This window comes from Oncorhynchus gorbuscha, linkage group LG26, assembly GCF_021184085.1.
Source record: "Oncorhynchus gorbuscha isolate QuinsamMale2020 ecotype Even-year linkage group LG26, OgorEven_v1.0, whole genome shotgun sequence".
Lineage (NCBI taxonomy): Eukaryota > Metazoa > Chordata > Actinopteri > Salmoniformes > Salmonidae > Oncorhynchus > Oncorhynchus gorbuscha.
In genome coordinates, this window is record NC_060198.1 from 20,433,354 (window position 1) to 20,460,602 (window position 27,249).

General features: G+C 43.3%; 1 pseudogene; it reads left to right on the forward strand.

Annotated features, from left to right (window-relative positions):
- LOC124016488 overlaps positions 1-27,249 on the forward strand; it is a 126,431-nt pseudogene that overhangs the window by 37,386 nt on the left and 61,796 nt on the right.

Here is a 27,249-nt window from a genome sequence, read left to right on the forward strand (position 1 = left end):
TCAGTTTGCATCCTCCAGCACTCCAGCACTCAAGCATTCACTCTTCAGACAGATGTCTTTCAGCTAAAAGCCTTTGAACTGCCTTTGATTTCATCCATCCGCTCGATTAAGATTGAAAACAGCCGTTAGCAATAGCAACATCGTAGGACTATTGTTGTCATTGATTTGTTCGATTTTGATACACACAACTATTATATCATAATAAATCCTTTATTACAAATCGCAAAAAAATAAGTAAACAGACTATTGCTTCGTCAACCATTTTGAAAAGAAGGTCGACGACATCCGATCCTCGTTTGCTAAGTCAAACGACACCGCTGGTTCTGCTCACACTGCCCTACCCTGTGCTCCGACCTCTTTCTCCCCTCTCTCTCCAGATGAAATCTCGCGTCTTGTGACGGCCGGCCGCCCAACAACCTGCCCGCTTGACCCTATCCCCTCCTCTCTTCTCCAGACCATTTCCGGAGACCTTCTCCCTTACCTCACCTCGCTCATCAACTCATCCCTGACCGCTGGCTACGTCCCTTCCGTCTTCAAGAGAGCGAGAGTTGCACCCCTTCTGAAAAAACCTACACTCGATCCCTCCGATGTCAACAACTACAGACCAGTATCCCTTCTTTCTTTTCTCTCCAAAACTCTTGAACGTGCCGTCCTTGGCCAGCTCTCCCGCTATCTCTCTCTGAATGACCTTCTTGATCCAAATCAGTCAGGTTTCAAGACTAGTCATTCAACTGAGACTGCTCTCCTCTGTATCACGGAGGCGCTCCGCACTGCTAAAGCTAACTCTCTCTCCTCTGCTCTCATCCTTCTAGATCTATCGGCTGCCTTCGATACTGTGAACCATCAGATCCTCCTCTCCACCCTCTCCGAGTTGGGCATCTCCGGCGCGGCCCACGCTTGGATTGTGTCCTACCTGACAGGTCGCTCCTACCAGGTGGCGTGGCGAGAATCTGTCTCCCCACCACGCACTCTCACCACTGGTGTCCCCCAGGGCTCTGTTCTAGGCCCTCTCCTATTCTCGCTATACACCAAGTCACTTGGCTCTGTCATAACCTCACATGGTCTCTCCTATCATTGCTATGCAGACGACACACAATTAATCTTCTCCTTTCCCCCTTCTGATGACCAGGTGGCGACTCGCATCTCTGCATGTCTGGCAGACATATCAGTGTGGATGACGGATCACCACCTCAAGCTGAACCTCGGTAAGACGGAGCTGCTCTTCCTCCCGGGGAAGGACTGCCCGTTCCATGATCTCGCCATCACGGTTGACAACTCCATTGTGTCCTCCTCCCAGAGCGCTAAGAACCTTGGCATGATCCTGGACAACACCCTGTCGTTCTCAACTAACATCAAGGCGGTGGCCCGTTCCTGTAGGTTCATGCTCTACAACATCCGCAGAGTACGACCCTGCCTCACACAGGAAGCGGCGCAGGTCCTAATCCAGGCACTTGTCATCTCCCGTCTGGATTACTGCAACTCGCTGTTGGCTGGGCTCCCTGCCTGTGCCATTAAACCCCTACAACTCATCCAGAACGCCGCAGACCGTCTGGTGTTCAACCTTCCCAAGTTCTCTCACGTCACCCCGCTCCTCCGCTCTCTCCACTGGCTTCCAGTTGAAGCTCGCATCCGCTACAATACCATGGTGCTTGCCTACGGAGCTGTGAGGGGAACGGCACCTCAGTACCTCCAGGCTCTGATCAGGCCCTACACCCAAACAAGGGCACTGCGTTCATCCAGCTCTGGCCTGCTCGCCTCCCTACCACTGAGGAAGTACAGCTCCCGCTCAGCCCAGTCAAAACTGTTCGCTGCTCTGGCCCCCCCAATGGTGGAACAAACTCCCTCACGACGCCAGGACAGCGGAGTCAATCACCACCTTCCGGAGACACCTGAAACCCCACCTCTTTAAGGAATACCTAGGATAGGATAAGTAATCCCTCTCACCCCCCCCCCCCCTTTAAGATTTAGATGCACTATTGTAAAGTGACTGTTCCACTGGATGTCATAAGGTGAATGCACCAATTTGTAAGTCGCTCTGGATAAGAGCGTCTGCTAAATGACTTAAATGTAAATGTAAATGCTTTCCTGGTAAAATGACAGTTATCTTATGCTTTAGAAAGGTATGTGGCTGATTTTGGTTGAATGTGAATTGGCTAAAAAGGGACACCATATTAGGATGGGATATTATTTGTAAAGAGGTCAATGGACTGACTCCCTGTATTCATTTCTCCCTTCACAGGGTCTCTACTATCTACACAACAAAGGGAAAATGCACAGAGACATAAAGGTAAGGTGGGAAAATGCCAGGTTCCATTGTATAGAATATAATTGAGTGCACAAAGGTAAGGTGGGACTGGAACAATAACCATTTCAAGCAGGAATGCATTGTGCAGATTAGGATGGAATAGAATACAGTTTATTGTCCTCTTCAAGAAAATCATTTTACACAAGCTTGTACCTACACACAAATAGACCAACAACACCTTCACCCAGACATGTACAAAAACCATTTACAGTAGTTTAGTGTGTTCCTCTGGAATTTCTTGGCACAGACGGGGTAATAGCCATTATAAAAACATTTGACACTAATAGCCACCATTTGGAATCCCCAACAAGACATCTTTCAAAGTCACTTCAGGCTTGTCCCGTTTGGTCGTTCCCATGCGAAGTTTTGTTCGATAGATAGCCTTGTTAAGAGACTGCTGCATAAATGAAACTGCATTGAAAATGTGCAGATACAAGTTGGTAAGACATTTGATACGTTGTTGAGAAAACATATGTATAAACGTACTAAACACTTACATAGGCCTATGCAACTGCAAATCCATTGAAGTTGTAATTTTCTTTTATCTGCACAAAGGGAGCAAACATACTGTTGACAGACAACGGGTACGTCAAACTAGGTAAGGAGTCCAGACGTCCAACTGTTTTCTTTGATGTCTGCGTTTCAATATGATGAATAATGGCAATTTGTTGAGTGTGTGATCGTAGCCACCTGGCTGTGATTGACAAGCTGTTAATTGTGCTTGGCTGTGAATAGCACCTTCTGCTTTCTTGTGTGTGTGTGTGTGTGTGTGTGTGTGTGTGTGTGTGTGTGTGTGTGTGTGTGTGTGTGTGTGTGTGTGTGTGTGTGTGTGTGTGTGTGTGTGTGTGTGTGTGTGTGTGTGTGTGTGTGTGTGTGTGTGTGCACTTTTATATTCAATGTGTGTAGTAAGCTAGATCAAGTCTGAGATGCCTGGACAGTGATTGGAATAATTGTATATCAGTGCTACCACTACAATTTATATCATATTCCTTTTGGGAATATTACCTACACCAGCTTACATTTTTTGTATGATTACTACAATACATGAGCATTGCATGATTTTCATTGATTTCAACATTGCTATGCATAATTTATAATTTACTACAGAGTGAACCAGGCTTAGGAAATGGTCATCAAACATGTATTAGACATTCACTGTATTAATGATGAACTGTTGATTGCATTTGGACATTTACAGTTGAAGTTGGAAGTTTGCATACTCTTAGGTTGGAGTCACTAAAACAATTTTTTTCAACCACTCCACACATTTCTTGTTAACAAACTATAGTTATTGGCAAGCCGGTTAGGACATCCACTTTGTACATGACACAAGTAATTTTTCCACCCATTGTTTACAGACAGATTATTTCACTTATAATTCACTTTATCACAATTCCAGTGGGTAAGAAGTTTACATACACTAAGTTGGCTGTGCCTTTAAACAGCTTGGAAAATTCCACAAAATGATGTCATGGCTTTAGAAGCTTCTGATAGGCTAATTGACATCATTTGAGTCAATTGGAGGTGTACCTGTGGATGTATTTCAAGGCCTACCTTCAAACTCAGTGGCTCTTTGCTTGACATTATGGGAAAATCAAAGGAAATCAACCAACACCTCAGAAAATAAATTGTAGACCTCGACAAGTCTGGTTCATTCTTGGGAGCAATTTCCAAACGCCTGAAGGTACCACATTCATCTGTGCAAACAATAGTATGCAAGTATAAACACCATGGGAACATCATTGAGCCGTCATACCGCTCAGGGAGGAGATGCATTCTGTTTCCTGGAGATGAACGTACTTTGGTGCGAAAAGTGCAAATCAATCCCAGAACATCAGCAAAGGACCTTGCGAAGATGCTGGAGGAAGTACAAAAGTATCTACTGTATATCCACAGTAAAAAGAGTCCTATATCGACATAACCAGACAGGCCACTCGGCAAGGAAGAAGCCACTGCTCCAAAACCGCCATAAAAAGACAGACTACGGTTTGCAACTGCACAGAGGGACAAAGATCGTACTTTTTGGAGAAATGTCCTCTGGTCTGATGAAACAAAAATGGCCATAATGACCATCGTTATTTGGCCATAATGACCATCGTTATGTTTGGAGAAAAAAGGGGGATGCTTGCAAGCCGAAGAACACCATCCCAACCTTGAAGCACTGGGGTGGCAGCATCGTGTTGTGGGGTGCTTTGCTGCAGGAGTTACTGGTACACTTGACAAAATAGATGGCATTATGAGGTAGGAAAATGATGTGGATATATTGAAGCAACATCTCAAGACATCAGTCAGGAAGTTAAAGCTTGGTCGCAAATGGGTCTTCCGAATGGACAATGACCCCAAGCATACTTCCAAAGTTGTGACAAAATGGCTTAAGGACAAAAAAAGTCAAGGTATTGGAGTGGCCATCACAAAACCCTGACCTCAATCCTATGGAAAAATTGTTGGTAGAACTGAAAAGCGTGTGTGAGAAAGGAGGCCTACAAACCTGACTCAGTTACACCAGCTCTGTCAGGAGGAATGGGCTGAAATTCACCGACTTATTGTGTGAATTTTGTGGAAGGCTACATGAAACGTTTGACCCAAGTTAAACAATTTAAAGGCAATGCTACCAAATACTAATTGAGGGTATGTAAACTTCTGACCCACTGGGAATGTGATGAAAGTAATAAAAAATTAAATAAATCATTCTCTACTATTATGCTGACATTTCACATTCTTAAAATAAAGTGGTGATCCTAACTGACCTAAAACTGGGAATTTTGACTAGGATTAAATGTCAGGAATTGTATTTTCTTGGCAGCTGACTTCGGTGTCTCGGCCCAAACACAATGACCATTGCAAAGAGAAAATCCTTCATCGGCACACCTTACTGGTAATGTCCTTCATCACTTCCCCCCTTCTATCAATTCTCTCTGTCCCTTGATACCCAAAGTCAGGTGAATCTATCCATGGATCTATTGTGCACCATTTTGTCAAGCAGGATAGGAAATGTGCCCTTCAATTGATTTTTAGAAGGTTTTTAACCCCCTAGAGTCGATATCCGTGGCCCCGCAAAAATCAAATTAGCATAATGAAAACATTTCCATTAAAATCCATCAGTTTAAGCTGGATATGTTTTTTTGAATTGCATCTGCCAATGTTGTACTTCTGCAAATGTGGTAAAAGTTGGCAGAGAACCCTAACCCCAATCCCGACCCTTATCCTAGACCGGGTTCGTATCCAAATCCTGACCCTACCCTACCCTCCCCTTACACTGATACACTCTTTCCCTTTTTTGAGCCCACACCTCTCTTTATTCATGTTTTGTTTAGTCTGTTTTTTTTTTACTCCTGTTTTGTTGTTGTTTTTCATTTCTATAATTATAAAGCAACGTTCTTTCCATGAAAGCGCTATATAAGTTCCATGTTGTAGTAATAGTATTATACCCGGCGAAAACCAAACCGTGCATTCCACAGTAAGAACCTCATACCAACGATCAAGCATGGTGGTGGTAGTGTGATGGTTTGGGGATGCTGACTCAGGACCTGGACAACTTGCCTTAATAGAAGGAACCATGAATTCTGCTCTGTATCAGAGTATTCTGCAGGAGAATGTCAGGCCAGTCATCTGTGAGCTGAAGCTGAAGTGCAGCTGGGTCATCTAGCAAGACAAAGATCCAAAAACACAATTGAGTCTACATGAAAGTGGCTAAAAAGCAACAAATCCAGACCTAATCCTAATTGAGATGTTGGAGCAGGTCTTGAAATGAGCAGTTCATACTTGAAAACCCACAAATGTCACTGAGTTAAGCAGTTCTGCATGCAAGACTGGGCCAAAATTCCTCACAGCGATGTGAGAGACTGATCAACAACTACAGGAAGCATTTGGTTGCAGTCGTTGCAGCTAAAGGTGGCACAACCAGTTATTGAGTGTAAGGGGGCAATTACTTTTTCACACAGGGGAATTGGGTGTTGCATAACTTTGTAAATTAAATAAATAGGTATACTTTTTTTTTGGGGGGGGGATTTATCTCAGGTTCCCTTTATCTAAGATCTGATAACATTCAGTATCAAAAATATGCAAAAATTAGAGAAAATCAGAAAGGGGGCAAATACTTTTCACGGCATTGTAGGACAGACACTCCAGAACAAACTTATTTTAGTCAAATATATATATATTATTTTCATTTTTAAAATTCTATTTCTTAAAATTCTTAATCAAATAGCTAAAGGATCTTTGGTATGACTTTCTTAAAATAATTCCATACCTTAGTTTAGTAGAACCCCCGCCCAGCTTAGGCAGGGCTTAGACTCTAGGGGGTTAACATATTCTCATTATATTGATTTGGTGGTGGTGGTGATGATGTTGATGATGATGATGATGAGCGGCAGGTAGACTAATGGTTAAGTGCTGACTAGGTGAAAAATCTGTCTGTGCCTTTGAGCAAGACACTTAACTCTAATTGCTCCAGTAAGTCACTCTGGATAAGAGCGTCTGATAAAATACTAAAATGTAATAATAATGTTGTTCTAAATTGTATCATCAAATCCAATTTTAGAACAGTGTATTCGATTGATTTGTTAAAAAGTAACCTATTAAACAAGTCAAACAATTCTAATTATATTGATTTCAATGATGATCAAATTAATTTAAAACCAGTGTTTGGGTTACACTTTATAATAACTTTCACGAATAAGCCTTATAAATGCTTATAAATTTTAAAACTTAAAATCAGTGCTGACTCTAGCCATTTTGGGTAATTAAGCAAGTTTTGGTAGGGTTGCCACCCCCGACCTTGGCGGCAAAACATTTGTGGCCCCCCACTTGGCACCCCTAGCGGTCGAGCCACCGCTTAACAAAAGTTTAGAAATATTTACAAAAAGTGTTAATATTTATAACCTTTTTATAAACGAGTAATTGGCACATACAGTGAGTTATACAGTTGAGTTCAGAGGTCTTGGTTGAGATGCATCTGTAGTGTTAATTGCTATTGACTGTGCCAAGGCTATGTGGTGAACGGTTCATTTAACTGAGCCGACTCCCTGTGTGCAGGATGGCACCTGAGGTGGCAGCTGTGGAGAGGAAGGGCGGGTACAACCAACTGTGCGACATCTGGGCGGTGGGCATCACCGCCATCGAGCTGGCAGAGCTGCAGCCGCCCATGTTCGACCTTCACCCGATGAGGTTAGCATTTGAACCTGTTGGCATCAGACCAGGGCCCTTTTTTTTGGGCAGAGACCTTTATGAAATGAAGAGCACAGAGAGAATGGAGACACAGAATAGGGCCAGTAGGTGCGGGGATTCTTATCCATGCATGCAGGGGAATCGTATACACTCACCCTCCGCATGTATTTGGACAGTGAAGCATATATCTTTTGGGGCTCTATACTCAAGCATTTTGGATTTGAGATTAAATGTTTCATATGAGGCGACAGTGCAGAATGACACCTTTTACTTGAGGTTATTTTCAGACATATCTGTTTTACCTTTAAGAAATGAATGCACTTTTATGTAGCTAGTCTCCCATTTGAAGTCAAAAGTATTTGGACAAATTGACTTATAGTTTATTGAAGTAGCCAATAGTTAAGTATTTGGTCCCATATTTCTAACACGCAATGACTCGACAAACTCGTTGTATGCATTTGCAGAACGTAAAAAAGCAGATCATAATTATTTTCAATGTATGTTTAGAAAGTTAGCGCCTTTAACTGAGTAAAAGCAAGGATTGGAAGTGAATGGATTGATTTCCTTAAATACACAACTGCACCTTTTTTGTTTTTCTCAGAGCCCTGTTTTTTATGACCAAAAGTAACTTCCAGCCGCCCAAGTTGAAAGACAAGGTGAAGTGGTAAGTGTCTTTACGCTTGCTGCCTGCAACAGAACCGGACAGGGTTAAGGTTATATCTCGTTACTTGAACACACCGTCCTCTCTCACCCCAACACTTATACGTTAGAACTGGATGGAAAAAGAGACGTAATACAATATTAATGAATCAAATCAAAATGCTGCTAAAATATTAACAGTCAGACACACCTGTCATAGGGGTAAAGGAGCCTCAGATTTGTGTCAATGTCATTGGACTCAGAGAAAGGCTTTTTTTTGTGGGGAGTGGTTGGAGAATTGACAGCCTAACTCGATTTACACATAATATGGGGTCAAGTTTTATCCCAAAGAGGTTTGATCATTATTAGCATGTACATTTGAATATTTACTTTAAAAAATGATAGAATGGATGAAATATATATTTTTAAATACAATATCGTTTTCCCTCCCCAAGGACCAGTAATTTTCATCATTTTGTAAAAATATCGTTGACGAAAAATCCAAAGAAAAGGCCTTCCTCAGACAAGCTGCTGCAGGTAAGATGATCTTGGCCTGAGCTACAAAACAGCAATGTGATTGTAGTGATGTCATTGTGTGGATCAAGGGATTTGGTTGCCTCAATGACAACCCAAAGAGTATTGTTCGTAAGGAAGTCTTTCAAATGTTCAAGGTCAAGATTAGGTGAAATAGTGTGAATATTTGGAAATAGAGCCCACTTTGCTGGTTAAATGGGCAATATGAAGTTCAAACAATAACAAGCACTGACTCTGCCACTTTTTTTGTAAACAGCTGAGGAATGGTGCTGCAGAAATTGAACCACTCAAATTAATAGAATGAGCTAGCGGATTCAAGGAATAATGATACTGTATCAACATTATAGTTTTAACCATGTTTAAAATAAAATGTATCGGTCACATACACGTGTTTAACAGATGTTATTGTGGGTGTAGCAAAATGCTTGTGCTTCTAGCTCTGACAATGCAGTAATAGCTAACAAGTAATATCTAACTGTTTCACAACATATACACAAAATACATGTAAATCTAAGTAAGGAATGGATTAAGACATATGTATATAGTCAGAGAGCCATTGGACTAAGATACAGTGGCATAGCATAGAATACACTATATACAGTTGAGGTCGGAAGTTTACATACACTTAAGTTGGAGTCATTAAAACTCATTTTTCAACCACTCCACAAATTTCTTGTCAACAAACTATAGTTTTGGCTTGTCGGTTAGAACATCTACTTTGTGCATGACACAAGTAATTTTTCTAACAATTGTTTACAGACAGATTATTTCACTTATAATTCACTTTATCACAATTCAAGTGGGTCAGAAGTTTACATACACTAAGTTGTCTGCCTTTAAACAGCTCAGAAAATTCCAGAAAATGATGTCATGGTTTTAGAAGCTTCTAATAGGCTAATTGACATCATTTGAGTCAATTGGAGGTGTACCTCTGGATGTATTTCAAGGCTTACCTTCAAACTCAGTGGCTCTTTGCTTGACATCATGGGAAAATCTAAAGAAATCAAACAAGACCTCAGAAAATAAATTGTAGACCTCGACGAGTCTGGTTCATCCTTGGGAGCAATTTACAAACGCCTAAAGGTACCACGTTCATCTGTACAAACAATAGTGTGCAGGTATAAACACCATGGGACAACACAGCCGTCATACCGCTCAGGAAGGAGATGAATGTACTTTGGTGTGAGAAGTGCAAATCAATCCCACAACAACAGCAAAGGACCTTATGATGATGCTGGAGGAAACGGGTACAACAGTATATATATATCCACAGTAAAACGAGTCCTATATCAACATAACCTGAAAGGCCGCTCAGCAAGGAAGAAGCCACTTCTCCAAAACCGCCATAATGTAACGGCGTTCCGTTCGTCTGTTGAAGAGAGTCGGACCGAAATGCAGCGTGTAGGTTACTCATGACTTCAATGAAAGAATCGCGGTACATGAAATAACTGAAACTAAATACAAAAACAACAGAACGGAACGTGAAACTAATACAGCCTATCTGGTGAAATATACACAAAGACAGGAACAAACACCCACGAAATACAAAGCGAAACTCAGGCTGCCTAAATACGGTTCCCAATCAGAGACAACGAAAAGCACCTGACTCTAATTGAGAATCGCCTCAGGCAGCCAAGCCTATACCACACCCCTAATCAGCCGCGATCCCAAATAATACAAACCCCAATACGAAACACAACATATAAACCCATGTCACACCCTGGCCTACCCAAACATATAACAAAAACACAAAATACAATGACCAAGGCGTGACACATAAAAAAGCCAGACTACGGTTTGCAACTGCATATGAGGACAAAGATCGTACTTTTTGGAGAAATATCCTCTGGTCTGATGAAACAAAAATAGAACTGTTTGGCCATAATGACCATTGTTATGTTTGGAGGAAAAAGGGGGAGGCTTGCAAGCCGAAGAACATCATCCCAACCGTGAAGCACTTAGGTGTCAGCATCATGTTGTGGGGGTGCTTTGCTGCAGGAGGGACTGGTGCACTTCACAAAATAGATGTTATCATAAGGAAGGAAAATGATGTGGATATATTGAAGCAACATCTCAAGACATCAGTTAAAGTTAAAGCTTGGTCGCAAATGGGTCTTCCAAATGGACAATGACCCCAAGCATACTTCCAAAGTTATGGCTTAAGGACAACAAAGTCAATGTATTGGAGTGGCTATCACAGAGCCCTGACCTCAATTCTATAGAAAATATGTTGGCAGAACTGAAAAGGCGTGTGCGAGCATGGAGGCCTACAAACCCAAGTTAAACAATTTAAAGGCAATGCTACCAAATACTAATTGGGCGTATGTAAACTTCTGACCCACTGGGAATGTGATGAAAGAAATAAAAGCTGAAATAAATCATTCTCACTACTATTATTCTGACATTTCACATTCTTAAAATAAAGTGGTGATCCTAACTGACCTAAAACAGGGAATTTTTTATTAAGATTAAATTTCAGGAATTGTGAAAAACTGAGTAAATGTATTTGGCTAAGGTGTATGTCAACTTTCGTCTTCAACTGTACATATGAGATGAGTGATGGAATATTTACACACAATTAAAGTGACTAAGATGCCGTAGAATAGCTTGGAAAACAGTGTGTACATATGAGATGAGTTGTGCTAGATACGGAAACATGATTAAAGTGGCTAGTGATCCATTTCTAAAAGTGGGCAGTGATTCCTGATGTATGTCTATAGGCAGCCGCCTCTGATGTGCAAGTGATTGCTGTTTAGCAGTCTGATGGCCTTGAGATATAAGCTGTTTTTCAGTCTTTAGTCCCAGCATTGATGCACCTGTATTGATCTTGCCTTCCGGATGATAGCGGGGTGAACAGGCAGTGGCTCGGGTGGTTGATGTCCTTGATTTTCTTTTTGGCCTTCCTGTGGCATCGGGTGGTGTAGGTGTCCAGGAGGGGGGGGATTTTGCCCCCAGTAATACACTTTGAGGCTATACAGTGTTTGTTTTCAAGTAAAATAAGCTTACATTTTGGGTTCTGATGGTGTATGACAGTTGAGCTAAGCTCATGAGGCATTTAAATTATTCTTAAAGAATCAATGGATTAACATTTATTTAACAGTCCAAAAAAGGATGTTGCAATTGCAGACAGTGCTGTAGAAAGTGCTTCAGTTTCCACATAGCAAATCTTATTTACTATTAGCCTGAGGTTTGTGTTCTTAGAACTCGACCATGTATATTACTCAAATAAACATGGACAGAGGAACCCACCTAACTCTTACAGGCTCAACCGTTTTAATATTTTATCTTAGAAACCTTGTTTAGATCTACCTCACTTAGTGCCTTTTACACATTACTCTTTAGCCTTTTAATAATCTATTGCACAAGCATGTAATAAAAATGTGATAATGTTTTGTGTCATGCTTGTCTGAGGCTAATGGCACCGTAATGCCCATATTTGGGACGCAGGCTAAATGTCTAGTGTTTTTGTATTTCAGTTCATATCATATGCACCACTTTAGCCTTGAATCTAATTGTCCTAAGGGGATGGATAAAGTTGTATCTTATCTTAGATAACATTTTCCCCAAGCCAAGCCAACTCCTATTTTATTCAACTGCTATTTGGCTCAAGAGGGAACAACCACAGCAGGAAATTTTTTTTTTAAATAATTGAGAGCTATGATTAATTTGTTTTACTCGATTACATTTCTCATAATGCAATCTTTCTGACACGTGGTTTTTCTTGACTGAATCTGGCCCATAGTCTCCTACAGTTAGTCTGGTCTCAGATCTATTTGTGTTGTCTTGCCAACTGCTATGGTCATTGCCCCATCAACAACTATAGGAATTGGCAAGACCGCACAAATAGATCCGAGACCAGGCTATCCTACAGTATGAACTCAGCTTCATTGTTGTCCCCTGATGTTTTCCCAGCATCCCTTTGTCTCGCAACCTCTAAGTCGCACGCTGGCCATCGAGCTCTTGGACAAGGCCAGCAACCCGGACCACTCCTCCAACGACGACCACTTAGATGATGAGCCCGAGGAGTCTGAGGAGGTACAGTACAGCTGCAGACACTCACAGGACACATCCTCATTTAATCAAAACCGGTAACCTTTGCTAGTCTGTTAATACAATCTTTCCAACTCCTTGTCACTCAGTGTCAATCCAAACATTTGGCATAACTATTCCATAAGGAGTTGTCAAGGAGGCAGAATCAGACTGGCACCCAGGCTAGGTTGCCTTCGAAGTTGCCATTATTCAATGGTGACATCAATTCTCACAGTGGAAATAGTAATCATTTAGAATTTTCCTTTTTTCTTATCCTGTATTCCTGGTTACTGGTTTTGATTGATCAAGGCCCTAAATAATTTTATTTGACTACAAAGGACTATCATTGGTTATAGAGCATCTATTGTACTTTGTCTTACAGAACATTGTGTTACTGTAGGTTTTAGGGGTCAATTTAGTCTGTGTATAATGCACAGCAAGAGTTTGGAGAGTGCTTTTGCTAATTCAAAGCCACGGTATTCACACTCAGCAGTACTTTTATCTTTGTCAATATTATACTAGAATACACTGACTGAACATTCTGTCTTGTTCATTGGCACACTTAAATGCATATTTGTTAGACAATTACGGAATGTATAATATTATACAGCATCTACACATTTTTGTTTGAATTTTAAAGATGTATTAGCCTTAGCATAAGCATTAATTAGCCTCTTAGCTGCCTGCAATTTTTATTTTTACATTTCCTCAACATTGTCTCATCAAATGTACGCATGACTCATTCCAAAATGTTGCACTGTCACTTTAGCTGGCAGTAGTCACATTGTCCAACGCCCATAATAACTGACTCGGTGTTGACTCTGTGCCTTAAAGGAATTATTTAGGCCGTTTCACCCCCTGCCCTGTCCTCAACTGCTCCGGGGTAAAGTTTCCCCTAGGTACAGATCTATGATCAGCTTCCTTTCCCCCAAGCCTAACCTTAAACATTAGTGGGGGTAATGCAAAACTGACCGAAGATCAGCATCTAAGGGCAATTTCACCCTAATCCTCCTCAACTCCTCTTATCAGTTGGGCTGAGTGTCTCTGCCTCTGTCCTTTGCCCTTTTGAAATACAAGAGGGTGCTTTGGCTCATACTGGGGTGTGTTTCAACCCGTTGTCCCCATATCTCAGTGACTCCCACGCTTTTCCATTGGCAGAGAGGTACCGTTTGTGGGCCTATATGGGTGTGTTTGCTTGCTCTGGTAATTGAGATTGTGTGCACACAGGCATAGATGTCTGGTTCGCTTTTTTAAACGTTTGTGCATGGTAAGTGTGTTTGGGTGTAACATCATTAATGCGCATGTGCTGAAATTGTTTGATGTGGAGAATGGTGTGAAACCATTGGGTCCTTGCTAAAGCTAAAATGTATGATACATTTTACCATTTGAGTACTTAGTCCCACTTTACAGTGGGTGACCTTAATAAATATTTACATCAGGTAGTATAAATACAGTGTAGATAATGTAGAGCTGCATGTAAATACAAAGGTATCGAGGACACTTATTTTAAATTGGAACCAAATGCTATTTGTCTTTAATGGTAGACTCATGTGGATCAGTTGGTAGAGCATGGTGCTTGCAACTCCAGGGTTGTGGGTTCAATACCCACGGGATCCACTACAAAAAAAGTATGAAAATGTTTGCACCCACTACCGTAGAAGAGCATCTGCTAAATGAATAAAATGTAGACAAGAATTGTCCTATATTATATCCCAAGATTAAGTTGTGCTGGAGAAGCTCCTTCAACCCCCCCTGGCTTCCGACGGTTTGGCTCTAAATGCTTTTAGTCTCTTCTTCAAAACAACCAGGCAGTGAAGGACGTCCTTCAACTGCCATTTTGTGCCCTGGGAATGTTAGTTCCACTGTGAGCCCTTCACATAAAGTAAAGTGCATGTCCTCTGATGCACGAAGGAGGACACACTGCTAAATAAATAACAGTGGAAGCCATCCTGGGACTAACTTGGCTGCCCCCAAATGTCACCCTGGTCCCTACATCGTGCACTACTTGGGCTGTGCTCATAATTAGTGCACTATATAGGAAATGGGCAGCCATTTGGGACGCACACCTTTCTTATAGTCATGACACAGAAGACGACTGGCAGCCAACTAATGATTTTCCCCACATGGCTTAGTGGAAGGGAGGATATCAGGTAGATGCCCCCCCAGAAGGGTCATTTTCATTACACGTGTAATCAAAGTGCGACATTCAATGGTGGTATTTTTACACTAGCCTTTTTAATCAGGGAAATGTGGAAGGTTGCCAGGAAGACGTGACTCACTTGTTTCCCAAATGGAACCCTATTCCCTATATGGTGCACTACTTTTGACTAGGATCCATAGGCGTCTGGTCAAAAGTAGTGCACTATAAAAGGAATAGGGTGCCATTTGGGACGTATGCGCCGGCTGCCAAGACGGTTTGAATACTTGTTATTCTTTCATTTGAAATCTTGTTCTTCTCTCATCGGCAGGGTAGCCGAGGGTAGCCTAGTGGTTAGAGCTAGTAACCGGAAGGTTGCAAGTTCAAATCGCCGAGCTGACAAGGTACAAATCTGTCGTTCTGCCCCTGAACAGGCAGTTAACCCACTGTTCCTAGGCCGTCATTGAAAGTAAGAATTTGTTCTTCACTGACTTGCCTAGTTAAATAAAGGTAAAATTTAAAAAATCATTGTTATCGCTGATTGTCGTTACATTATACTGGTCTTACCAGAGAGGAAGAGACGAAGCGAGAGGATTCACTCTCGCTGAAATCTAAACATGTTGCCTGTCTTCCGCCAATGGGACAACAACTCCCATTGTTAGGAAGGAGACATGAGCATCTCATCATTATATACAGATCTCTTATCTTACCTCTTGACGCTAATTACAGTGCATTCAGAAAGTATTCAGACCCCTTCCACTTTTCCACATTTTGTTATGTTACAGCCTTATTCTAAAAGAAAATGTCCTCATCAATCTACACACTGCCCCATAATGACAAAGCAAAAACATGTTTTTAGAAATGTTTACAAATTTTATGAAAAATAATAAACAAATACAGGGCAGGGGGTAAATAAGTATTCAGACCCTTTGCTATGAGACTCGAAATTTAGCTTAGGTGCATCCTGTTTCCATTGATCGTACTTGAGATGTTTCTACAACTTGATTGGAGTCCACCTGTGATAAATTCAATCGATTGGACATTATTTGAAAGGCACACACCTGTAAGGTCTCACAGTTGGCAGTGCATGTCAGAGCAGGATTGTGTCGAGGCACAGATCTGGGGAAGGGTACCAAAACATTTCTGCCACATTGAAGGTCCCGAAGAACACAATGGCTTCCATCATTCTTAAATGGAAGAAGCTTGGGACCACCAAGACTCTTCCTAGAGCTGGCCACCCAGCCAAACGGCGCAATCGGGGGAGAAGGGCCTTGGTCACTCTGACAGAGCTCCAGAGTTCCTCTGTGGAGATAGGAGAACTTTCCAGAAGGACAATCATCTCTACAGCACTCCATCAATCAGGCATCTATGTTAGAGTGGCCAGACGGAAGCCACTCCTTAGTAAAAGGCACATGACAGCCCGCTTGGAGTTTGCCAAAAGGCAGCTAACGAACTCTGAGACGATAAGATACAAAATTCTCATGTCTGATGAAACCAAGATTGAATTCTTTGGCTTAAATGCCAAGCGTCACCTCTGGAGGAAACTTAGCACCTTCCCTACGGTGAAGCGTGGTGGCAGCATCATCCTGTGGGGATGTTTTTCAGCAGCAGGAACTGGGAAACTAGTCAGCATTGAGGGAAAGATGAACGGAGCAAAGTAAAAAGATACTTAATGAAAACCTGCTCCAGAGTGCTCAGGACCTCAGACTGAGGCGAAGGTTCACCTTCCAACAGGACAACGACCCTAAGCACACAGCCAAGACAATGCAGGAGTGGCTTCGGAAACAACTCTCTGAATGCCCTTGAGTGGTCCAGCCAATGCCCGGACTCGAACCCAATCGAACATCTCTGGAGAGATCTTAAAATAGCTGTGCAGCGACACTCCCCATTCAACCTGACAGAGCTTGAGAGGCTCTGCAGAGAAGAATGGGAGAAACTCCTCAAATGCACATGTGCCAAGCTTGTAGCGCTATTCCCAAAACGACTCGAGGCTGGAATCGCTGTATATTGATGAGGGGAAAAAAACAATTTAGTCAATTTTAGAATAAGGCTGTAACGTAACAATGTGGAAAAATGTGGGGCCTTGAATACTTTTTCTACACACCCCTTGCACAGTCTTCACATTTTGCTGCCTTAAAATGACATATAAAAAGGGATTACACTGGAATTTTTACCTACAGATCTACACAATCTACTCCACATTTTTTAAATGATAGAAACATTTCTAAATGAATTTAAAATAAAAGAATGAAGATGTCTTGATTGCATGTGTCTTCACAACCCAGAGTTAATACTTGGTGGAAGTACATTTGGCAGCCATTACAGCTGTGAATAATATTCTACCAACTTTGCATAACTCTTAGGGTAACATATGTCCATTATTTTTGTCAAAATTGCTTAAGGTCAGTACATTTGGTTGGGAATCAATGGTGAACAGGAATAATTAAACCTTGTCTCTGATTTTCAAGCAACTTTAATTCAGGACTGAGACTAAAACCACTCAAAAACACTCAACACCTCTTGGAAAGCCACTGGTGTGTCTTTGGCATAACAATGTGTGTAATTGTCTGGCTGAAAAATATAACTCCACCTCAGGGTTAGGTTTTCAGAAGACTGAGGCTGGTTTTCCTTTTTACCTGGGCTTTGTTCCTTTCATATTTATTTTGATCCTGACAAATTCCCCAGTCCCTGCCAATGACCAGCGTACCCATTACACAAAGCTGCCACCACAATACTTTAAAATACAATTAAATCCCATTTTTAAATGTAATTTTAAGGCAGTATCAGATGCATACAAGCACATTGAAATAATATCAAACACTTTCATAAACGGTACTGTAGGTGGCACATATGTCAGAATGCCTGCATCAGACAATGCTACATTTTTGCCTTGCGACTAATGTATTCCTAGCCTGGTCCCAGAACGTTTTGGGCTGACAATGACCATAAAATTTGGCAATACAGCACAAACAGATCTGGGACCAGGCTAGTTAGTGTTGTACTGTTTCCCTCACTCCACTTTATCTGTTTTGACAGCCCCCTGTATCGGTGCCGCATCGGATTCGCTCTGGGAACACACGAGAAGGGAAGACCCTCTCTGAGATAAACTGTGAGTGTCTTCAGTAGCATTTTACTTAATCCCTTTGGTATAAGACTATTATAAGGGTGACATTAGCATGCCATAGTATGTCATAAGCATTCATGACTAGGGCAGTTAAGGTGAACGTATTACCACCATACCGGCGGTCACGAGTCATGAAGGCAGTCTAATTCCACGTGAATTTTAGGCTTCTCCCAGCCCTGATGCTGCCAATGTTCATTAGTAGCCTACCAAACTTGCTAACTGCCTGGTACTCAGCACTCTATTGTCCCTCTAATCTCTCTGAAGTCAATGCAAAAGTATTTAAAAATCTAATCAAACACTTCATGAGAGCACATGAGCTAATGTTGCGCAACATTTCAGTAGGCTATGCAATTGTGCGTTAAAACAGAGTAATGGCCTCTAATAAGAATAGGAGGATCAGCATTCTATAGGCTAGGCCTACTATATTTATTTCTCAACTTTCTTAATATTAAGCACATTGCTTATATTTACAACAGGAGTACCTGGCTGGCATGAAAATAAACCACGGGGAAAAGTGTCCTTCGGTCGCAATTTAAGTGTTATGCAGGTGAATGAGGACCCAAAAGCGACTTGGCGAAAACAGAGTCTTTAATCCAGTAAAGTAAATCTACAATCATAAAGCATAATTCCACTCGTAATGACGAGAACAGACTGGAGACTCGATCATGAACTGCAGGTTGCCTCGGGAAGGCACTTGAACGTAGCAGACTCAGACACCTGCTCACCACGCAGCATCTGAGGGAAACACGACACGACAGGGCGATACACAGACACAGCACGGTGAACAATAGACAAGGATCCGACAGGGCAGAAACGGAAAACAAGGGGAGAAATAGGGACTCTAATCAGGGAAGAAGATAGGGAACAGGTGTGGGAAGACTAAATGATTGATTAGGGGAATAGGAACAGCTGGGAGCAGGAACGGAACGATAGAGAGAAGAGAGAGAGGAAGGGGAGAGAAAAAGGGGAACGAACCTAAAAAGACCAGCAGGGGAAAACGAACAGAGGGAAAAGCAAAATGACAAGACAATATAAGACAAAACATGACAGTACCCCCCACTCACCGGCGCCTCCTGGCGCACTCGAGGAGGAATCCTGGCGGCAACGGAGGAAATCATCAATAAGTGAACGGTCCAGCACGTCCCGAGACGGAACCCAACTCCTCTCCTCAGGACCGTAACCCTCCCAATCCACTAAGTATTGGTGACCCCGTCCCCGAGAACGCATGTCCATGATCCTACGTAACTTGTAAATAGGTGCGCTCTCGACAAGGACGGGAGGGGGAGGGAAGACGAACGGGGTGCGAAGAAAGGGCTTGACACAGGAGACATGGAAGACAGGATGGACGCGACGAAGATGTCGCGGAAGAAGCAGTCGCACAGCGACAGGATTGACGACCTGGGAGACACGGAACGGACCAATGAACCGCGGAGTCAACTTACGAGAAGCTGTCGTAAGAGGAAGGTTGCGAGTGGAAAGCCACACTCTCTGGCCGCAACAATACCTTGGACTCTTAATCCTACGTTTATTGGCGGCTCTCACAGTCTGTGCCCTGTAACGGAAAAGTGCAGACCTCACCCTCCTCCAGGTGCGCTCACAACGTTGGACAAACGCTTGAGCGGAGGGAACGCTGGACTCGGCAAGCTGGGATGAGAACAGAGGAGGCTGGTAACCCAGACTACTCTGAAACGGAGATAACCCGGTAGCAGACGAAGGAAGCGAGTTGTAAGCGTATTCTGCCCAGGGGAGCTGTTCTGCCCAAGACGCAGGGTTTCTGAAAGAAAGGCTGCGTAGTGTGCGACCAATCGTCTGATTGGCCCTCTCTGCTTGACCGTTAGACTGGGGATGAAACCCGGAAGAGAGACTGACGGACGCACCAATCAAACGACAGAACTCCCTCCAAAACTGTGACGTGAATTGCGGGCCTCTGTCTGAAACGGCGTCTAACGGGAGGCCATGAATTCTGAACACATTCTCGATGATGATTTGTGCCGTCTCCTTAGCGGAAGGAAGTTTAGCGAGGGGAATGAAATGTGCCGCCTTAGAGAACCTATCGACAACCGTAAGAATCACAGTCTTCCCCGCAGACAAAGGCAGACCGGTAATGAAGTCTAGGGCGATGTGAGACCATGGTCGAGAAGGAATGGGGAGCGGTCTGAGACGACCGGCAGGAGGAGAGTTACCTGACTTAGTCTGCGCGCAGTCCGAACAAGCAGCCACGAAACGGCGCGTGTCACGCTCCTGAGTCGGCCACCAAAAGCGCTGGCGAATAGACGCAAGAGTGCCTCGAACACCGGGATGACCAGCTAACTTGGCAGAGTGAGCCCACTGAAGAACAGCCAGACGAGTGGAAACAGGAACGAAAAGGAGGTTACTAGGACAAAGCGCGGCGACGCAGTGTGCGTGAGTGCTTGCTTAACCTGTCTTTCAATTCCCCAGACTGTCAACCCGACAACACGCCCATAAGGAAGAATCCCCTCGGGATCAGTAGAAGCCACAGAAGAACTAAACAGACGGGATAAGGCATCAGGCTTGGTGTTCTTGCTACCCGGACGGTAAGAAATCACAAACTCGAAACGAGCGAAAAACAACGCCCAACGAGCTTGACGAGCGTTAAGTCGTTTGGCAGAACGGATGTACTCAAGGTTCTTATGGTCTGTCCAAACGACAAAAGGAACGGTCGCCCCCTCCAACCACTGTAGCCATTCGCCTAGGGCTAAGCGGATGGCGAGCAGTTCGCGGTTACCCACATCATAGTTGCGTTCAGATGGCGACAGGCGATGAGAAAAATAAGCGCAAGGATGAACCTTATCGTCAGACTGGAAGCGCTGGGATAGAATGGCTCCCACGCCTACCTCTGAAGCGTCAACCTCGACAATGAATTGTCTAGTGACGTCAGGAGTAACGAGGATAGGAGCAGACGTAAAACGTTCTTTTAGAAGATCAAAAGCTCCCTGGGCGGAACCGGACCACTTAAAACACGTCTTGACAGAAGTAAGAGCTGTGAGAGGGGCAGCAACTTGACCGAAATTACGAATGAAACGGCGATAGAAATTAGCGAAACCTAGAAAGCGCTGCAACTCGACACGTGACCTTGGAACGGGCCACTCACTGACAGCTTGGACCTTAGCGGAATCCATCTGAATGCCTTCAGCGGAAATAACGGAACCGAGAAAAGTAACGGAGGAGACATGAAAAGAGCACTTCTCAGCCTTCACGTAGAGACAATTCTCTAAAAAGGCGCTGTAGAACACGTCGAACGTGCTGAACATGAATCTCGAGTGACGGTGAAAAAATCAGGATATCGTCAAGATAGACAAAAACAAAGATGTTCAGCATGTCTCTCAGAACATCATTAACTAATGCCTGAAAAACAGCTGGCGCATTGGCGAGACCAAACGGCAGAACCCGGTACTCAAAATGCCCTAACGGAGTGTTAAACGCCGTTTTCCACTCGTCCCCCTCTCTGATGCGCACGAGATGGTAAGCGTTACGAAGGTCCAACTTAGTAAAGCACCTGGCTCCCTGCAGAATCTCGAAGGCTGATGACATAAGGGGAAGCGGATAACGATTCTTAACCGTTATGTCATTCAGCCCTCGATAATCCACGCAGGGCGCAGAGTACCGTCCTTTTTCTTAACAAAAAAGAACCCCGCCCCGGCCGGAGAGGAAGAAGGCACTATGGTACCGGCGTCAAGAGACACAGATAAATAATCCTCGAGAGCCTTACGTTCGGGAGCCGACAGAGAGTATAGTCTACCCCGAGGAGGAGTGGTCCCCGGAAGGAGATCAATACTACAATCATACGACCGGTGAGGAGGAAGGGAGTTGGCTCGGGACCGACTGAAGACCGTGCGCAGATCATGATATTCCTCCGGCACTCCTGTCAAATCGCCAGGTTCCTCCTGAGAAGTGGGGACAGAAGAAATGGGAGGGATGGCAGACATTAAACACTTCACATGACAAGAAACGTTCCAGGATAGGATAGAATTACTAGACCAATTAATAGAAGGATTATGACATACTAGCCAGGGATGACCCAAAACAACAGGTGTAAAAGGTGAACGAAAAATCAAAAAAGAAATAGTCTCACTGTGGTTACCAGATACTGTGAGGGTTAAAGGTAGTGTCTCAAATCTGATACTGGGAAGATGACTACCATCTAAGGCGAACATGGGCGTAGGCTTGTCTAACTGTCTGAAAGGAATGTCATGTTTCCAAGCCCATGCTTCGTTCATGAAACAACCCTCAGCCCCAGAGTCTATCAAGGCACTGCATGTAGCACCCGAACCGGTCCAGCGTAGATGGACCGACATAGTAGTACAGGATCTAGATGGAGAGACCTGAGTAGTAGCGCTCACCAGTAGCCCTCCGCTTACTGATGAGCTCTGGCCTTTTACTGGACATGAATTGACAAAATGTCCATCAAATCCGCAATAGAGGCACAGGCGGTTGGTGATCCTCCGTTCCCTCTCCTTAGTCGAGATGCGAATACCTCCCAGCTGCATGGGCTCAGTCTCTGAGCCAGAGGAGGGAGATGGTTGCGATGCGGAGCAGGGAAACACCGTTGACGCGAGCTCTCTTCCACGAGCTTGGTGACGAAGATCTACCCGTCGTTCTATGCGGATGGCGAGAGCAATCAAAGAGTCCACACTGGAAGGAACCTCCCGAGAGAGAATCTCATCTTTGACCACTGCGTGGAGTCCCTCCAGAAAACGAGCGAGCAGCGCCGGCTCGTTCCAGTCACTAGAAGCAGCAAGAGTGCGAAACTCTATAGAGTAATCCGTTATGGATCGATCACCTTGGCATAGGGAAGCCAGGGCCCTAGAAGCCTCCCTACCAAAAACTGAACGGTCAAAAACCCGAATCATCTCCTCTTTAAAGTTCTGGTAATTGTTTGAACAATCAGCCCTTGCCTCCCAGATAGCTGTGCCCCACTCTCGAGCCCGGCCAGTAAGGAGTGAAATGACGTAAGCAACCCGAGCTCTCTCTCTAGAGTATGTGTTGGGTTGGAGAGAGAACACAATATCACACTGGGTGAGAAAGGAGCGGCACTCCGTGGGCTGCCCGGAGTAGCAAGGTGGGTTATTAACCCTAGGTTCCGGAGGCTCGGCAGGCCAGGAAGTAACAGGTGGCACGAGACGAAGACTCTGGAACTGTCCAGAGAGGTCGGAAACCTGAGCGGCCAGGTTCTCCACGGCATGGCGAGCAGCAGACAATTCCTGCTCGTGTCTGCCGAGCATGGCTCCTTGGATCTCGAGGGCAGTGTTACGAGCGTCTGTAGTCGCTGGGTCCATTCTTTGGTCGGATCCTTCTGTTATGCAGGTGAATGACGACCCAAAAGCGACTTGGCGAAAACAGAGTCTTTAATCCAGTAAAGTAAATCTACAATCATAAAGCATAATTCCACTCGTAATGACGAGAACAGACTGGAGACTCGATCATGAACTGCAGGTTGCCTCGGGAAGGCACTTGAACGTAGCAGACTCAGACACCTGCTCACCACGCAGCATCTGAGGGAAACACGACACGACAGGGCGATACACAGACACAGCACGGTGAACAATAGACAAGGATCCGACAGGGCAGAAACGGAAAACAAGGGGAGAAATAGGGACTCTAATCAGGGAAAAAGATAGGGAACAGGTGTGGGAAGACTAAATGATTGATTAGGGGAATAGGAACAGCTGGGAGCAGGAACGGAACGATAGAGAGAAGAGAAAGAGGAAGGGAGAGAGAAAAAGGGGAACGAACCTAAAAAGACCAGCAGGGGGAAAACGAACAGAGGGAAAAGCAAAATGACAAGACAATATAAGACAAAACATGACATTAAGTGCATAGATTACATGTATTTTTTTCCTGCCGGCCCTGTTTCGATACAGGTGCTTGATTATGGTCCATTCTAAATCAAAACATATTTCACACATATATTATTTAGTATATGTAAAAACTATATTAAATCAAGAATAGTCTGATGGGTGACAATATTAGCCAATTACTTGTGAATTATATATTATCACTGGTTTCTTAAGCTGGTCATCATTCACAATGCCTTTGTGTTTGCTACTTTTTGAATCATAGTCACATGTCATGTAGCCTAGTCCATAGGTGTATATGTTTTAAGGTTTGTATCACAACTAAAGTGGTCAACGGGAATACATAAGCAGCGCTAGAGTTTCAAGTTTGGGGAAGGTCATTTTCACCTTATGCACCTTTATAATAAAAGCATTACATGGATAATTGCATTTGCGGTCATTTTTGATAATAATTCCGCTAATGTAACATTCACACTTATTGAAATAATACTACCATGTGCGCATTGCTGTGCTTATAATGTGAAGAAATAGCCTTATCGCTTAGCTTAAAATGTTGATAAACTTTCTGATCTGTTGCATCAGCCAAATTGCTTAAAAAAAATGTTTTTTTGATGGTAGTGGTTATATTAATTTGGGATTTATCGCATCCCGCAACTGTCCCAGACTATGTTTGGAATATTTATTTCTCGCACAGAATAGAATAGGTTAACCTTTGTACTATGGGGGATAGTAGATTGACATAGGCTAATGCTTTCACTGTTCGTTAGGCCTACTCATCTTGTTGGCTGACGAAAAGTTAAATGTGGACAGTCAAATATCCTCAATTTGCTCCTCAAAATTGGATATGGACGCACGCAGGTGGGTGCCCGATGTGTCGGTCTTCACTTGTAGCTTGTGAGAAAGACCAGATCACTTGATGGAGCAGGCATCACTCAGGGAGAAGTGCACAATGGCCGCTGGCCGCAAAATATTTTTTTTAGGGTGCATTACAGCCACACAAAGGGGATTCCGCCGTGAAATTCCGAGGCATTATCAAGTGCTTGTCAAATTGTGACAAAAAAACACATGTAGTGTGTACAGCCTGCACAAAAAAAACAATGCAGAGCTCATGCCTTTCAAGCTATTTTTTTAGTCCCATCATGCAGCCTTACAATGTATTAAAAATCAAAACATATAGCCTAACGTTTGTAGAACTAAAGTTGAAGTTAAATAACTCTAAATTAAGCATGTAGGAATACCTATTTCTTTGTTAAACGCTTAACACAGAATAGCCGCATGTGCTCACTCCCTCAAATTGTTTATTCAGATTTGTTAAATTGTATTCTTCATACTATAAAATAATGCCACCGATTCAAATCTTGTCTGCTAAATGAACTAGTGTAGCCCACAGCCATTTGGCATAGCCAGATCAGGACCTCAGGACAACTCAGAATATGCTATTCTGTTCTTCTGAAATATACTACATCTTCTTCATATCATGCTTCATTAGGCCTGTCTAAAATAAATAACATATTTATTGTGAAGGTGTAGGCTATATTACATGGATTATGTGTGGAAGCCAGGAGATGCAAAATGTGTTTGTTAATTAACGGTAAATTACCGTGAGACTGACAGTTTATTTGCTTAACAATCACAGTCTGACAGTAATTTGTGACCGCTACAGCCTTAGTCATGACATGTCAAATGATACAACACTGAAAGGTTACATGGTTAGATCTTCTGGAAGATGGAAAACAATCTTTTTTTTTTTAAACCTTCTGTTTTGGACTCAACGTATCAATGTATGGCTCATACATGCATAATAAATGTTCTACAGTTCTCTCCAAGCGGAAAAAGCATCTGAATCCTTACATTCTAACCTGCCATCATTTAGTGCATGAGATTACGCACTCGTGCCTGTCATGTATTGCGCTCTGAAGCAAGTTTTCAAGTGCCTGCATGGCTTACCATTAGTTGTTTTGATAGCAGCTAAAATACATGGATCAAATCCATCATAAGTTAGAAAACATCTGAAATTAGAAGTTATATATTTTGACATTTTTTAGTATACTAGCAGACACTCATATCCAGATTGATTTACAGTAGCCATTAGGGTTAAGTACCTTGCTCAAGGGCACATTGACAGATTTTTCACCGAGTTGGATCAGGGGTTTGAACCAGCGATCTTGTATTTTATTTTAATTTTGTAATATATTGTGCAATAGGCTATAAGGTTTATACAAGACGCGTCCATCCATTCCGTTCGTGAATCGTGATAATGCGCTCAAGAAATGTATACTACAAACTTTCCCATGTTTGTTCAATGAACCATAAACAATTAATGAACATGCGCCTGTGGAACGGTCGTTAAGACACTAACAGCTTACAGACGGTAGGCAATTAAGGTCACAGTTATGACATTTTAGGTCACTAAAGAGGCCTTTCTACTGCTCATCTGCGTGAACATGCCTTAGGAATGCTGCAAGGAGGCATGAGGACTGCAGATGTGGCCAGGGCAATAGATTGCAATGTCTGTACTGTGAGATGCCTAAGCCAGCGCTACAGGGAGACAGGACGGACAGCTGATCATCCTCGCAGTGACAGACCACATGTAACAACACCTGCACAGGATCGGTACATCCGAACATCACACCTGCGGGACAGGTATAGGATGGCAGCAACATCTGCCCGAGTTACACCAGCTTGTTGTCATTGCAGGCAATCTCAACACAGTGCGTTACAGGGAAGACATCCTCCTCCCTCATGTGGCACGCTTCCTGCAGGCTCATCCTGACATGACCCTCCAGCATGACAATGCCACCAGCCATACTGCTCGTTCTGTGTGTGATTTCCTGCAAGACAGGAATGTCAGTGTTCTGCCATGGCCTGCGAAGAGCCCGGATCTCAATCCCATTGAGCACGTCTGGGACCTGTTGGATCGGAGGGTGAGGGCAAGGGACAGAAATGTCCGGGAATTTGCAGGTGCCTTGGTGGAAGAGTGGGGTAACATCTCACAGCAAGAACTGGCAAATCTGGTGCTGTCCATGAGGAGGAGATGCACTGCAGTACTTAATGCAGCTGCTGGCCACACCAGATAGCCCCCCTTTGTTCAGGGACACATTATTCCATTTCTGTAAGTCACATGTCTCTGGAACTTGTTCAGTTTATGTCTCACTTGTTGAATCTTGTTATGTTCATACAATTATTTACACATTTTAAGTTTGCTGAAAAGAAACACAGTTGACAGTGAGAGGACATTTATTTTTTTTGCCAAAAGGCAGCTAAAGGACTCTGAGACCATAAGAAACAAAATTCTCAGGTCTGATGAAACCAAGATTGAACTCTTTGGCTTGAATGCCAAGCGTCACGCCCTTCTCCCCCGATTGACTTTCAAGGAGTAGGACATTTGATGCAACTATATAATCAAAAGTAGATGGACACCCCTTCAAATTAGTGAATTTGGCTATTTCAGCCACACCCGTTGCTGAGCAGTGTCTAAAATTGAGCACACAGCATGCAG